Below are 12,801 nucleotides of genomic sequence, written 5' to 3'. Positions count from 1 at the left end.
AGTATTTTATTTTTTCCAGCTACATGTAAAGATAGTTTTCTTTTTCTCTAATAATAAACATTTTTATTTATAGTTTTGGATTCCAATTTGTATCCCTCTTTCCCTCCCTCCTCCCTGAGGCAGCAAACATTCATATATGGGTTCATTCTTTCTTTCTTTTTTTTTTTGTTGTTGTTGCAGAGCAATGAGGGTTAAGCAACTTGCCCAGGGTCACACAGCTAGTAAGTGTCAAGTGTCTGAGGTCAGAATTGGACTCAGGTCCTCCTGAATCTAGGGCCGGTGCTTTATCCACTGTGCCACCTAGCTGCCCCTGGGTTCATTCATTTTTTTTTTGTGGGGCAATGGGGGTTAAGTGACTTGCCCAGGGTCACCCAGATAGTAAGTATCAAGTGTCTGAGGTGGGATTTGAACTCAGGTCCTCCTGAATCCAGGGCCGGTGCTTTATCTGCTATGCCACCTACCTGCCCCTGGGTTCATTCATTTTTGAAAGATTTTGAATTCTAAATTTTTCTCTCTCCCTCCCTTCCCTACCTCCTTCCCCAAGACAGCAAGCAATCTGATATAGGTTAAACAGTACAATCATGATAAACATATTTCCGCAGTAGTCGTTATGAGAGAAGAATCAGAACAAAAGGGAAAAATGAGAAGAAAGAAGAAACAAAAAGCAACCAAAGTGAAAATAGTCTACTTGGATCTGCATTCAGACTCCATAGTCCTTTCTCTGGATGTAGAGGACATTTTCTGTCCTGAGTCTTTATAATTTTCATTTCCCAGATGAGATATGAGTCCTCAATAGGCCTGAGAATCATAGGATTATAGGTTCAGAGCCAGGAGGGATCATACATAGCCACCATCTAGTCCAACCCCTGCATTTAAATGGGAGGGAACTCAAGCCTACAGAGGTTAATGTGCTGGAGGGGCACAAGTAGTCAGTGGAAGGACTAGTCTCAATCAATGGGTTAATGAGACAATATATTAAAAGGTTATCTTACACTAGGCACTGAGCAAAATCCTGGGATTATGAAGAAAAAGCAAAACCCATCTCTGCCCTGCCCTCAAGGAGCTTCTATTCTAGGAGGGGGAGGGAATGTGGGTACACACCAGTCTCAATCAGAACATACAAGATAAATGCAGAGTAGGTGCACGGTCACCTTAGTGTGGAGGGCACTAGCAACTGGATGGACCAGGACAGGCTCCCTGGAGGAGGTGGGGCTTGTGCTGAGTCTTGCAGAAAGCCACAGATTCTAAGAATCCGAGGTTGGGAGGGAGAGTGTTCCAAGCATGGGGAGCAGCCAGGGCAAAGGCAAGGACCAGAAATAGAGTCTTATGCAAGAAATAGCAAGTAAGCCTGCTTGTAGAAGGTGCAGGGGTCAGGAAAATAAAAGAATACTGGCAAGGTAGGGAAGGGTCAGATTGTGAAGAACTGTAGATGCTGGACAAATGACTTTGCATTTTATCCAGAGGGGATTCTGGAGGTAATAGGGAGCCACTGGTGTTTATGGAGCAGGGGAAGGGGTGGGGGTGGGGTGGGGGTGGAATTGTCAAATTGCCATTCGAGCCCAGGTCTTCTGATGTCATATTCAGCTCCCTTGGCCAATCCAGAGCCTGCAGGGAGAAGCTGGTGACTGACAACCATCTCCATAGCGTAGGTGACCGAGCAGTCCGATCCCTGCTGACTTTCCTTTTGGACACTTTCATTATTGGATTCTTCTTCTCACTTTCTTATACTGTATTACTTCTTTGCTGCCATTCACCAGTGCTTAGCATTATAGGAAAGAGCTCAAGCTCTGTGTAAACTAGCGATTTGGGGTAAAAGTGTTGGCTCTGTTTGGACCAACCGTCATTTTGTAGTTGGAGAAATTCAAGCACAAAAGGTACCTGAATTTACAAGGCCTCCTAGTAGCATAACTAAGGCTAGAAGTCAGATCATTTGACTTCCAGCCTCTTTTTTTGTTAGACCACTGTAAAGGCAAAGCTATTTATGTGTTGTGTGTGGATGGATTTGCTCAGCCTTGAGAATGCCAGCTGTTGGCCATCTTTAGCTCTTCAAAGAGGAGGCTGTGACCCAAGTAACTGCAATGACCAAGGACAGGAATCAGTGCCAACATACCCTACCCTGACTCAATGAGTGATTCATTTGGAGAGCTGGCTTACCCTAGTGGGATATTCGGATTGTTCTTAGGCTCTCTTGGGCTTGTATGATCTCCTTCTGCTAAGAATAGGCTGGGGTAGGGACCGAATCTTCCTGGAGCCTTCCATGTCTACATTTTTAAGTTCTTTCTTTTTCTATACCTTGTCTTTACTTTTGGATTTAAAAAAATCCAGCCTCCATTCCACCCATTTATTCCTTGAAAGTTGAAGTTTTCTTTGGTGTTTTTCAATCTGTGGAAACATTGAAGAATAGTGGGCTAGTTGCTTGCACCCCATAGGCATAGCTGCCAACCCCAAAGAGTGAGCATTCTGAGGCTGGGCTATAGAGGGCCCCAGGTGGAGGGGGCGGGGCAGGCTGTACCTAGTCCTCACACTAGAATTTTCAGGAGTCTCAAGGAGGCCCCATAAGATTCCTTTGGAAAATGTTATCATTCCTCTCCACTGGCTGGCGGACCATTTCTCTAGATAGGCATGGGTAAAGAGGACTGGATTTGGTGCCAGAGCACCTGGATTCCAATCCTGGCTCTAATACTTACTTACTGGGAGACCTTGGTATGTAACCACTTCCAGACTCACTTTTCTCCTCTGTAAAATGAGGGGAGTCTTTTTGTAGCATGGACTCCTTTGGCAGTCTGGGAAAGCCTTTGGACTCAGTCTCAGAATAATGTTTTTAGAGGAAACCAAGTATTTTGAAATACAATTGTCAAAATAAAAAAAGTCAGTGGACTCCAAGTTAAGAATCCTTGGACTGGATGATCTCTTTCAGCTCTAAATCCATCATCCTGTGATCCTTCAATCTTAAGAGGATGTCCTTTCTCCCCACTGTACCGTCCCTCCTCCCTCAGGGTCTTCCCTGGTCTCTCTCTGCAAGAGAACCTCCTCTGGCATAACCTGCTCTTTGTCCTCTATCTTGCATCTGGGAGAATCGGCTGAGAATTCCAGGAGACTGCCAAGAGCCAGGCTGCATGAAACTGGGATGGGCAGATTCCTCTGAAATTTTGCCAGAGGGCTGGGGTCCTAAAAATTTCTTGTAGTATTACTAGGTGCTCCAGTGTTTAGAATGCTGACAGATCCCACCTCTCCTGGGCACCCTGATTTTCTTTCCAGTAGTAACAAAAACAATAACAATAGGTAGCATTTATTTATTTATTTTGTTTGGGGCAATGAGGGTTAAGTGACTTGCCCAGGGTCACACAGCTAGTAAGTGTCAAGTGTCTGAGAGGTCGGATTTGAACTCAGGTACTCCTGAATCCAGGGCCGGTGCTTTACCACTGCGCCACCTAGCTGCCCCCAATAGGTAGCATTTATAAACACTTTTATTTATGGGATCTCATTTGGTCACTGTTGTCCTAAGGCCTGTCCTAGGAGGAGATGAAGGGATTTAGGGTGGGAAGTCTAAGAGGCAGTGGATCCTAGATACAGCTGGAAGGGATCTTAGGGGCCATCCAGTCCAATGTCCTTTTTTTTAAAATTAATAAAGTATTTTATTTTTTTCTGTTACATGTAAAGATAGTTCTCAACTTTTGTTTATACAAGCTTTACAGTTTCAGATTTTTCTCCCTCCCTCCCCTCCCTCCCCCCTTCCCTAGACAGCAGGTAATCTGATATAGGTTATATATATATATATATATATATATACACACACATATATATATATATACATATATATACACATAATAACATTAATCCTATTTCTGCATTAGTCATGGTATACATCATTATAGTATGGTACATATCAGCATACAGGAGAAGATAAAGAGTAAGAGACATCAATTAAATGTCTGGTGTACGCACAACACTGTGCTGTGGCAGGGATGCCAAATGTTGCTTAGATGGGCCCTGCCCTCAAGCAGCTCACAGTCCAATCAGAGGTTTTGACACATATGCCTTTAACTATAGTGCAAAAATCACACATCAGTATATTAGAGAGGGACAAATAGCAACAGTTGGCATTTCCAAGGCCCTTCAAAGTTTGCAAAGTCTTGAGTAGCTTTTCTCATTGGATCCTCATGATGACCCTTTGAGGTCAATGCTCTTACTGTCTTTGGCTCAGAGATGCAACTTTGGCTCAGAGAACTTCAATGCCTTAGGGAGGGTTGCAGAGCTAGCAAGTGGCTGCAGTTGCCTTCAAACACGGGTCTTTTGGACTCCAGATCCAATACTTGCCTTCTCCCATGCCTGCAAGCCCGCCTACTTCATTTTTGCCTCCTGACTTCCCTGGTTCCCAAGTGTCCAAGAAACCTTAATTCTTCCTTCTGTTGATTATCTCCAACATATCCTGTATACACCTAGCTTGTACTTTGCCATTTGCTTCTTGTCTCCTCATTAGACTGTGAGCTCTTTGAGGGAGGGGCTGTTTTCTGCCTTTTTTTTTCTATAGCCCATATGTTTTCAGGGTTGTTTTTTTTTTTTTTTTTTGGTTTTGCCGGGCAATGATGGTTAAGTGACTTGCCCAGGGTCACACAGCTAGTAAGTGTCAAGTGTCTGAGGTCGGGTTTGAACTCAGGTCTTTCTGAATCCGGGGCCGGTGCTTTATCCACTGTGCCACCTAGCTGCCCCTGCCTTTCTTTCTATCCCCGTGCTTAGTAAATTAAATGCTTCTTGACTGACAGATTATTCTTTCTAATACACCATGGTGCCTCTCACCAAAGTCCTTGGCAAAGCAAATACTCTGAGCTCTCCATGTTTACTGATCGCAAAAGGCAAGGTTGAAGGACAGTGGACTTCAGAGGTTGGGATGGAAGGGCCTCCCTCAGAACTCACTCGGACTTGGTATTTAGACAACCAGCATCTGAGTCCTAGCTTTGAGACTTGCTACTTTTATGACCTTGAACAACTACTTCAGCTGTTTTGGACCTCAGTTTTTTCATCTGTGAAATGGAAAGGGTTGAATCAAAGAGTGGCCTAAGGCTCTTCCTGTTCTGACATCCAAGGATTCTATGCCTTGGTCCAATGAGAGGGGTGGCTCTGACCGCCATGTATGGGCTCAACCTCAAAGGGCAGGAGGCTGGTGAGAAGGATGAGACAGGGATCTAGCCACACTGGAAGCATGTGTTCCTGTGAGCTTGGGCACATGCCACACACAAATACACACACATATGTACACATACATTTAGAAGTGGGAGGTGGGGGCAGCTAGGTGGCGCAGTGGATAAAGCACTGGCCCTGGATTCAGGAGGATCTGAGTTCAAATCCGGCCTCAGACACTTGACACTTACTAGCTATGTGACCTTGGGCAAGTCACTTAACCCTCATTGCCTCATAAGAAAAATTAAAAAAAAAAAAGAAGTGGGAGGCACTTTAGAGATTAGCTAATCTAATCTCATCCTATTTTTGTCAAAACAAGGCATGGTAACCATAGGCATTTAAAAGCCAGGAAGCATAAGCAATAATAATCACAAGTGCTCAGATTTATGCAGTGAGTTAAGACTCTTGCAAGCACTTTTCGTGTTGTCTCATTTGAACCTTGTGATAATTCTGTGAGGTAGGTGCTATTATTATCCAGATTTTACATGTGAGGAAACTCAAACTGAGAGAATGACTTGCCAAAAGTAGCTGGTAGCGTCTAAGATGGGATTTGAACCCTCAGATCCACTCTCTAGGCCTGGGAAGGGAAAGAGCAGGATTTGCTATTGCTGGTCAGATTCCCTTCCTCCCAATAAATAGTTCAGAAGACATTTATCACACTTCTACTATGTTTTTGGCACTGTGGGTGCAAGAATGATATCTATGAGCCCATGACCTGTGACCAAAATGAACGGGGCTTTGCTCTCAAGGGGTTTACAGTTGTCAAGGAAGACAACATAGATGCGTGTTAAGTGTACACACAATAAATACAGGCTGAGGTTGTCAGAGAGGTGTTGCTGGCTGGGATATAAAGAAGGATCACCCCCACCATGTAGGGAGATGATGCCTGAACAGAGCTTTCAAGGAAACTAGGGATTGTAAGAGGCAGAGGTGAGGAAGGAGTGCATTACACTTGTGGGAGAGGCACGGAAGCAAGAGATGGGATTTCCCATGTGGGGAACACCAAGATGGCTAGTGTGGCTAGTCTACAGTGCATGAAGGGGAGTAGTGCATATAATAAGATAGCTTGGAGCCAGCTTGTGAAGGGCTTTAAATGTGGTTCAGGGGTATTTGACCCTCAAGGCAATAAGGAGACACTAAAGTTTATTGAATTGGGGAGTGACATGGTCAGATCTGTGCTTTAGGAAAAATCACTGGGGCATCTGGCCTCTTAATGATGGATTTTTTTGTTAACTGAGTTTTTAAATGGGGGAGGGGAGTTAGCAAGAGCACCATTTGTTTTTGAAGTTAATTACTGGTTCGTGCTAGAATCAGGGCAGTAGAAGTCCCTGACTTTAATTGAATTACATTTGACATTCAGCTCTCGGGTTGTTTTTTTTTTTTTTTTTTTGCCATCAGTATTGTTTTAGCAAGTGATTAAACTCTAATGGAAAATGGTGCATTGGCTGCTGTGGTTTTGACTTCTTTGTTGATAGAATCACTCCCCCTGCTTACTTGCTTTCTAGAATGTAGCAGCCTTGTTTTTGTTGTTGTTCATCCTTCCACCAAGCAGATGGAGCTGGAGAAAAAAAGAAATTGACCCAGTCTTAGCAAAGACTTCTGGATGGCAGCATTTAGCTCTTGGCCCTGATTAGACAGGATTTGTCCCTTTCGAGCATGGAGTAGGAAGAAGGGAGGAATCATAGGAGCAGACATGATGAGGACACTGAATACCTTCCAGCTCTGACTTTTGTATCTTGCTTAAATGCCAGAATTCCCAGAACATCCATGTCCATATTCAAACAGAAAACCTTACCTTGGGTCTCTTAAAATCTCTCACTTCCTTCAAGACTCAACTCATATGCGATTTCGTTGGAAGGAGGGCTGGACTTTCAAGTCAAAAGAGATGGGTTCAAAATCTGCCTTCACAATCATGAGACTTTGGCTGAATCACTCATGTCCCTGGGCCTTAGTCTCCTTATCTGAAATGAGAGGAATGAGTCATAGGACTTCTCAGGTCCTTCCCATTCTAAATCTATAATCTGTCTCTTAAAGAAGGAGTCCTTAACCAGGGCTCCATGAATAGACTTCAGTGAGTCTATGAATGTGGATGGGAAGAAATCCATCTTTATTTTCACTAACCTCTAACTGAAATTTAGCCTTTGCTCACTTATGAATGTAGGCAACAAACATTGTGTAAAGAGTCCATAAATGGGCTTCCCCAAGGAGGGCAGTGACAGAAAAAATTAAGAACTCCATTCCTAAGGGAAGTCCTTCCTGGTCCCTGCTCCTTTTACTTGTTGATGATGGTTTGTTCCTCTTCTAGATAATATGCTGATTTATATGTTATATCCCCCTGCCCTGGTGGAACGTAGCTCCTAGAAGACAGAGACTGGTTTTTCCTTTATCTTTGTATTCTCAGTACCAAACCCAGTGTCTTGCACATAATATGCCTTTGATAAATACTTATTGGGTTGGATTATTGGGAAAAAGTATTCCAGGGTCTCATAGAAGTGTGGGGAGAGTGATGGAGTTGGAGCCAGAAGATCTGCATTCAAGTCCTGCTCTTCTTCTTTTTTTATATAATAAACATTTTTATGTAAAGTTTTGAGTTCAAAATTCTATCCCTCCTTCCTTCCCTTTCCCTCCCCTCCCTCCTCCCTAAGGCACTAAACATTTGTTCTATATGTGGAATTATGTAAAACACCTGCTCTGTTTCTTAGGCATTGTGTGATATTGGACAAATAATTTCCCCTAGTTCAGTGGCCTTAACTAGATTAAAATGTAATTTGGAAATATTTAACTTTTTTCTTTTTTACTGGTGAGGCAATTGGGGTTAAGTGACTTGCTCAGGGTCACACAGCTAGTCAGTGTCAAGTTTCTGAAGCTGGATTTGAGCTCAGGTCCTCCTGACTCCAAGGTCGGTGCTCTATCCATTGTGCCACCTAGCTGTCCCCAGAAGGTACCAAATTTTTACTGCTTCTATCTTTTAACTACCAAAATTCTCATTCCTCTCTGTAGCAAATTGCAGTATTTGTGAGCTTGCTTTCTTGGCTCATCCTCATTGGAGTGTAAGGAGATGTAGAGAAACATTCCAAAAGCAACTGGGAGGACCTTTTTTTGACATGGTACTTTTCTATCCTCATATTGATATTATTCTACATTCAGTAGGCATTTCATAAAGGCTTCTGAATCAAAGCTTTTGAATAGTAATGAATATTATCACAATTATATTCACTATGATAATGGTTGCCTTTGTTTGCATTGATGGCCAGAAATCTCTACAATCTGTCATCTATTTGTATTATCGGTCTTATTTTATATCATTCCACTCCTTCTCCCCTCATCTCCCTCATGTCAGGAATTTGATCTTTCATTACTCTCCCAACTTAGATACTTAGTTTCCATTTATTAAGCACCCACTGTATGCAAGGCACTATGCTAGGCTCTGGAGATACCAAGACAAAAATGAAATGGTCTTTGCCTCCAAGTAGCTTCCATTCTATTGGGAGGGATGGGTGCACAGAGAAGTAAATACACAATCTATATACAAAGCAATCTTTCAAGAGACAGAAAGTACCCTGAACTGAGGAGATCAGAAAAGGTCCCAGTGTAGGAGATGGTTCCTGAGCTCTCAGTTGAATGATGATTGGGATAGCAGGAGGTGAAAGTGATCAGTGAATGTGTTCCAAATATTAGGGACAACTTTTGTAAGAGCACAAAGGTGGGAAATCATTTTCAGGAGAAAAGGACATTTCCTGCACCACCGAAGTAATCAGGAATAACTTTGGACCTAAGTAGCCCCTCAATGACTTTACCCTTGCGTGTTGTTAGTGTTAACAGTTGGGGATACTTGGTTCTATGTAGCCCTGAGGAAAAAATCAGCTTCAATCCCCTTTTGGAGGAGGGGAGAACTTCAGTGGCTGTGGAAGGCCCCCAGCGTTCCCCTTGTACATCCTGAATGCCTTTTTTTCCCACCAGAAAGAATGCCAGCCTGTGAGACAGCCTTCTAACGACTTCATCTACTGTCATCCCTGTGCATTCCTGTCTCCCACATGCACACAATGACAGTATTCCTCTGTCCAATCGCTCTTTTAATTATGCGTTTACTCCATGGGTTTTCCTTTTGGTTTGCTTGTTCCAGTAACTCATTAAACGTCTCAGTCACATGTTCATTGTTTAAGCAAGGAAAAAAAGAGACATTGAGAAGAAGCTGTGCCCCAGGAGAAACTTCATGGTAAATTACTGGAGTTGAGTAGTAGCTGAATATTTGTAGACTGTGCCAACATTAGTAAGATTCCCCATCCCCCACAAAAGCCCTGAAGTGTATCACAGATTCAATTCAACCCAATCCAACAAACTTTATTAAGTTCCCACTATGCACAAGGCACTGTGCTGAGACTGGCATGGAAACAACAGTCCCTCCCCTTAAGGAACTTCTATTTCATTGGGCATGTGGCTGGGATACAATTGGTATGTAGGTTTAAAAAAAAACCTACAAGGTAATTTGAGAAGGGAAACAACACCAACTTCTCAGGGGATCAGAGGAAACTTCCTGAAGGAGGTAGCACCAAAGTTGTGTCTTGAAGGAAGATGACAATTCTCAGAGGTGGACATGAAGAATTATTGCATTTCAGGCATGGGGAACAAGTTGTGTAAATGCTTGGAGGCTGGAGATGTATTGAAGTTGGGGACTAGCTAGTAATCTACATTGTTTGAAATGGAGAATAGTGTGAAATAAGGATGGATAGGTAGGTGGGAGCCAAATTGCAGAGAACGGAAGGAGCTTATGTGTTATCCTCCAGGCAGTGGGAAGTCACTGACCATTTTTGAGTGGAGTAATAACATGGTTAGACCTGTGCCTTGGGAAGCTTATTTTGGCAGCTGTGAGGAGGATGAATTCGAGATAAGAGAGACTGGAAGCAGGGAGATCAATTAATAGACAATTACAGTACTGTAGAGGCAAGAGGTGATGAGGAGATAAAAAAAGGATTATGGGAGTTGAGACAAAGACATGGAAGGGAGAGGTGTAATGGAAATGAAATCCGTAACAATTGCAGAGGACTGATGATGAAGCATGCTACCTACCTCCTGACAAACAGGGGATGGACTCGAGCTGCTTTAACTAGACACATATTTTCATACATGGCCAATGCAAGAATTTATTTTACTTAACTATGCATATTTGTTATAAAGGCTTTGTTTTTCTTTTTCAGTGGAAAGGGAATGGGAGGGAGCTGTCGCGAAAAAATTTTAAGTCCGACGGAAAAATGAAAATAACAAAGTTTCCAGGCTGAAGCAAATGGGTTTATTGAGAGAGAGCTCGTCCCTCAACAAAACCGGTCATCCAGGCTTTGGGCCTGAAAGACCCAGAAGTACAAACTACATAGGTTTATATACCCTGGGGGGGGGGCATTATCTAAAATTAGGACATAGTCTTGAGTAATAACAAGGGATCAGCACTATGATATCAATAGGGTGGATCATTGTTAGGCCAGTGTAAAGCGACGTGAACAGTGGGCCAGTGTAAAGCGGCGTGAACAGTATTACTGACCACCTACAGACCCTGTGACATTTCCTAGGGCGGATATCACAAGATCTACTACACTGTGTCATAGGAAAATTGAGAAACATGGAAAAGGACTTGACCTACTAACCTTATGCAATCTATATGAATCACAATTATTTTTTGTTAATATATTGAATATTATTTTAATTAAAGCACTTAAAACTATAGTAAATCTCTTATAACTAAGGGACAGGGAAAATCTCACTCACAGAGCAAAATAGATGTTTGATAATTAAAATAATTTTTGAAAAGTAAAATCCATAAGGCTCCTCGACTGGTTACATATAAGCATTGAGGGAGAGGGCAACATCAAAGAGAACCTTTGATATTTAGAGCTGGAAGGCTGGTGCTGGTCTTAACAAAAATAGGGTTGTTTGGAAGGGGGCAGGGTGAGGAGGGAAGATACCTACCAGTGTGCAAGTCCTAGACCAACTTTCTGAAAGGGCTATGTAAATGTCAGCTATTACTCTTTTTAAAAATATTTATTTTTAATTTTGAGTTCCAAATTCTCTCTCTCCCTCCCGTCCCCTAACTACTAAGAAGGCAAGCAGTATGATATCAATTACACATGTGAAATCATGCAAAGCATATTTTCATATTATCCATATTACTGCAAAAAGAGAAGAAAAATAAGGAAAGTGAGAAAACTATACTTCAATTTGCACTCCGAGTTCATCAGTTCTTTCTTTGGAGGTAGATAGCATCATTGTTCTTTTGGTAATTTTCTTGGATTATTGTATGTAAGTCTTTCGCAGTTGATCATCATTACAACTCTGGTGCTACCTCCTTCAGGAAGTTTCCCTAGAGAAGTTGGTGTACAATGATCTCCTGGTTCTGCTCACTTCACTTTGTATCAGTTCATTATAGATCTTGCCATGTTTTTCTGAAACCATCCTGCTCATTAATTCTTTTACCACAGTAGTATTCCATCACGGTTGTATGCAATACATCGTTTTGCCATTCCCAATTGAATCCTCTGATTTCCAGTTCTTTGATACCACAGAAAGAGTTGCTTTAAATATTTTTGTACATAGAGGTCCTTTTCCTTTTGAAAAATATTTCTGGGGTACAGACCTAGCAGTGGGTCAAAGGGTATGCACATTTTTACAGCCTTTTAAGTAAGCATAGTTCCAAATTGTTCTTCAGAATGACTGTACCAGTTCATAACTTCACAACAGTGTACGTATTTTCCTTCATCCTTTCAGGACATGTATCATTTCTGATAGGTATGAAATAGTACCTCAGAGTTATTTTAATTTACATTTCTCCAATCAATTTAAAGCATTTTTCATATAACTATAGATAGCTTCGAAATCTTCTTTTGAAAACTACTTGTTCATATCCCTTGATAATTTTTCAGCTGAGGAATGGCTCTTATTTTTTAGAAATTTGACTCAGTTCCCTATATATTTGAGACAAGAGGTCTTTATTGAGAAACTTGCTATAACATTTTTATATTACTTCACTGTATATGTTCCCTTTTATCAAAATGTAATTTTCTTGATTATCTCTTTTAATTAGGTCTATTTTTGCTTTTGCTTTGTCTGAAATCATGATGGCTACCCCTGCCTTATTTACTTCAGCTGAGGCATAATAGATTCTGTTCCATTTCCTTATTTTAACTCTTTGTATGTCTTTCTGTTTCAAATGTGTTGCTAGTATACAACAAACATGTTGTTTTTTGGTTTCTGATCCATTATGCTATCTGCTTCTTTTTCATGAGTGAACTCATCCTATTTATATTCATAGTTATGATTACTATATATTTCTCCCCATCCTATTTTCTTTTATCCTCTCTCTCTTTTTTTATCCAGTCCCCCCTCAAGAGTATGTTTTACTTCTGAACACTGCTTCCCTTAATTTACCCTTCCTTTTTATCATACCCCTCCCTTACTCATCCACTTTGCCTCCTATTTCCCTGTTAGGTAAGATATATTTCTATAACTAACTGAGTGTGTATATATTGCCACCTTCTCATTTTCTCCTCTACTGTAAAAACATGCCTCTTTTATGTTAGATATTTCCCTCCATTCCACCCCTCCCTTCCTTATTCTCCTAGTGCATCCTTCTTTCTT

Source organism: Dromiciops gliroides, chromosome 3 (genome assembly GCF_019393635.1).
Source record: "Dromiciops gliroides isolate mDroGli1 chromosome 3, mDroGli1.pri, whole genome shotgun sequence".
In the NCBI taxonomy this organism is placed as follows: domain Eukaryota; kingdom Metazoa; phylum Chordata; class Mammalia; order Microbiotheria; family Microbiotheriidae; genus Dromiciops; species Dromiciops gliroides.
Note: the sequence above shows the minus strand (reverse complement) of the source record.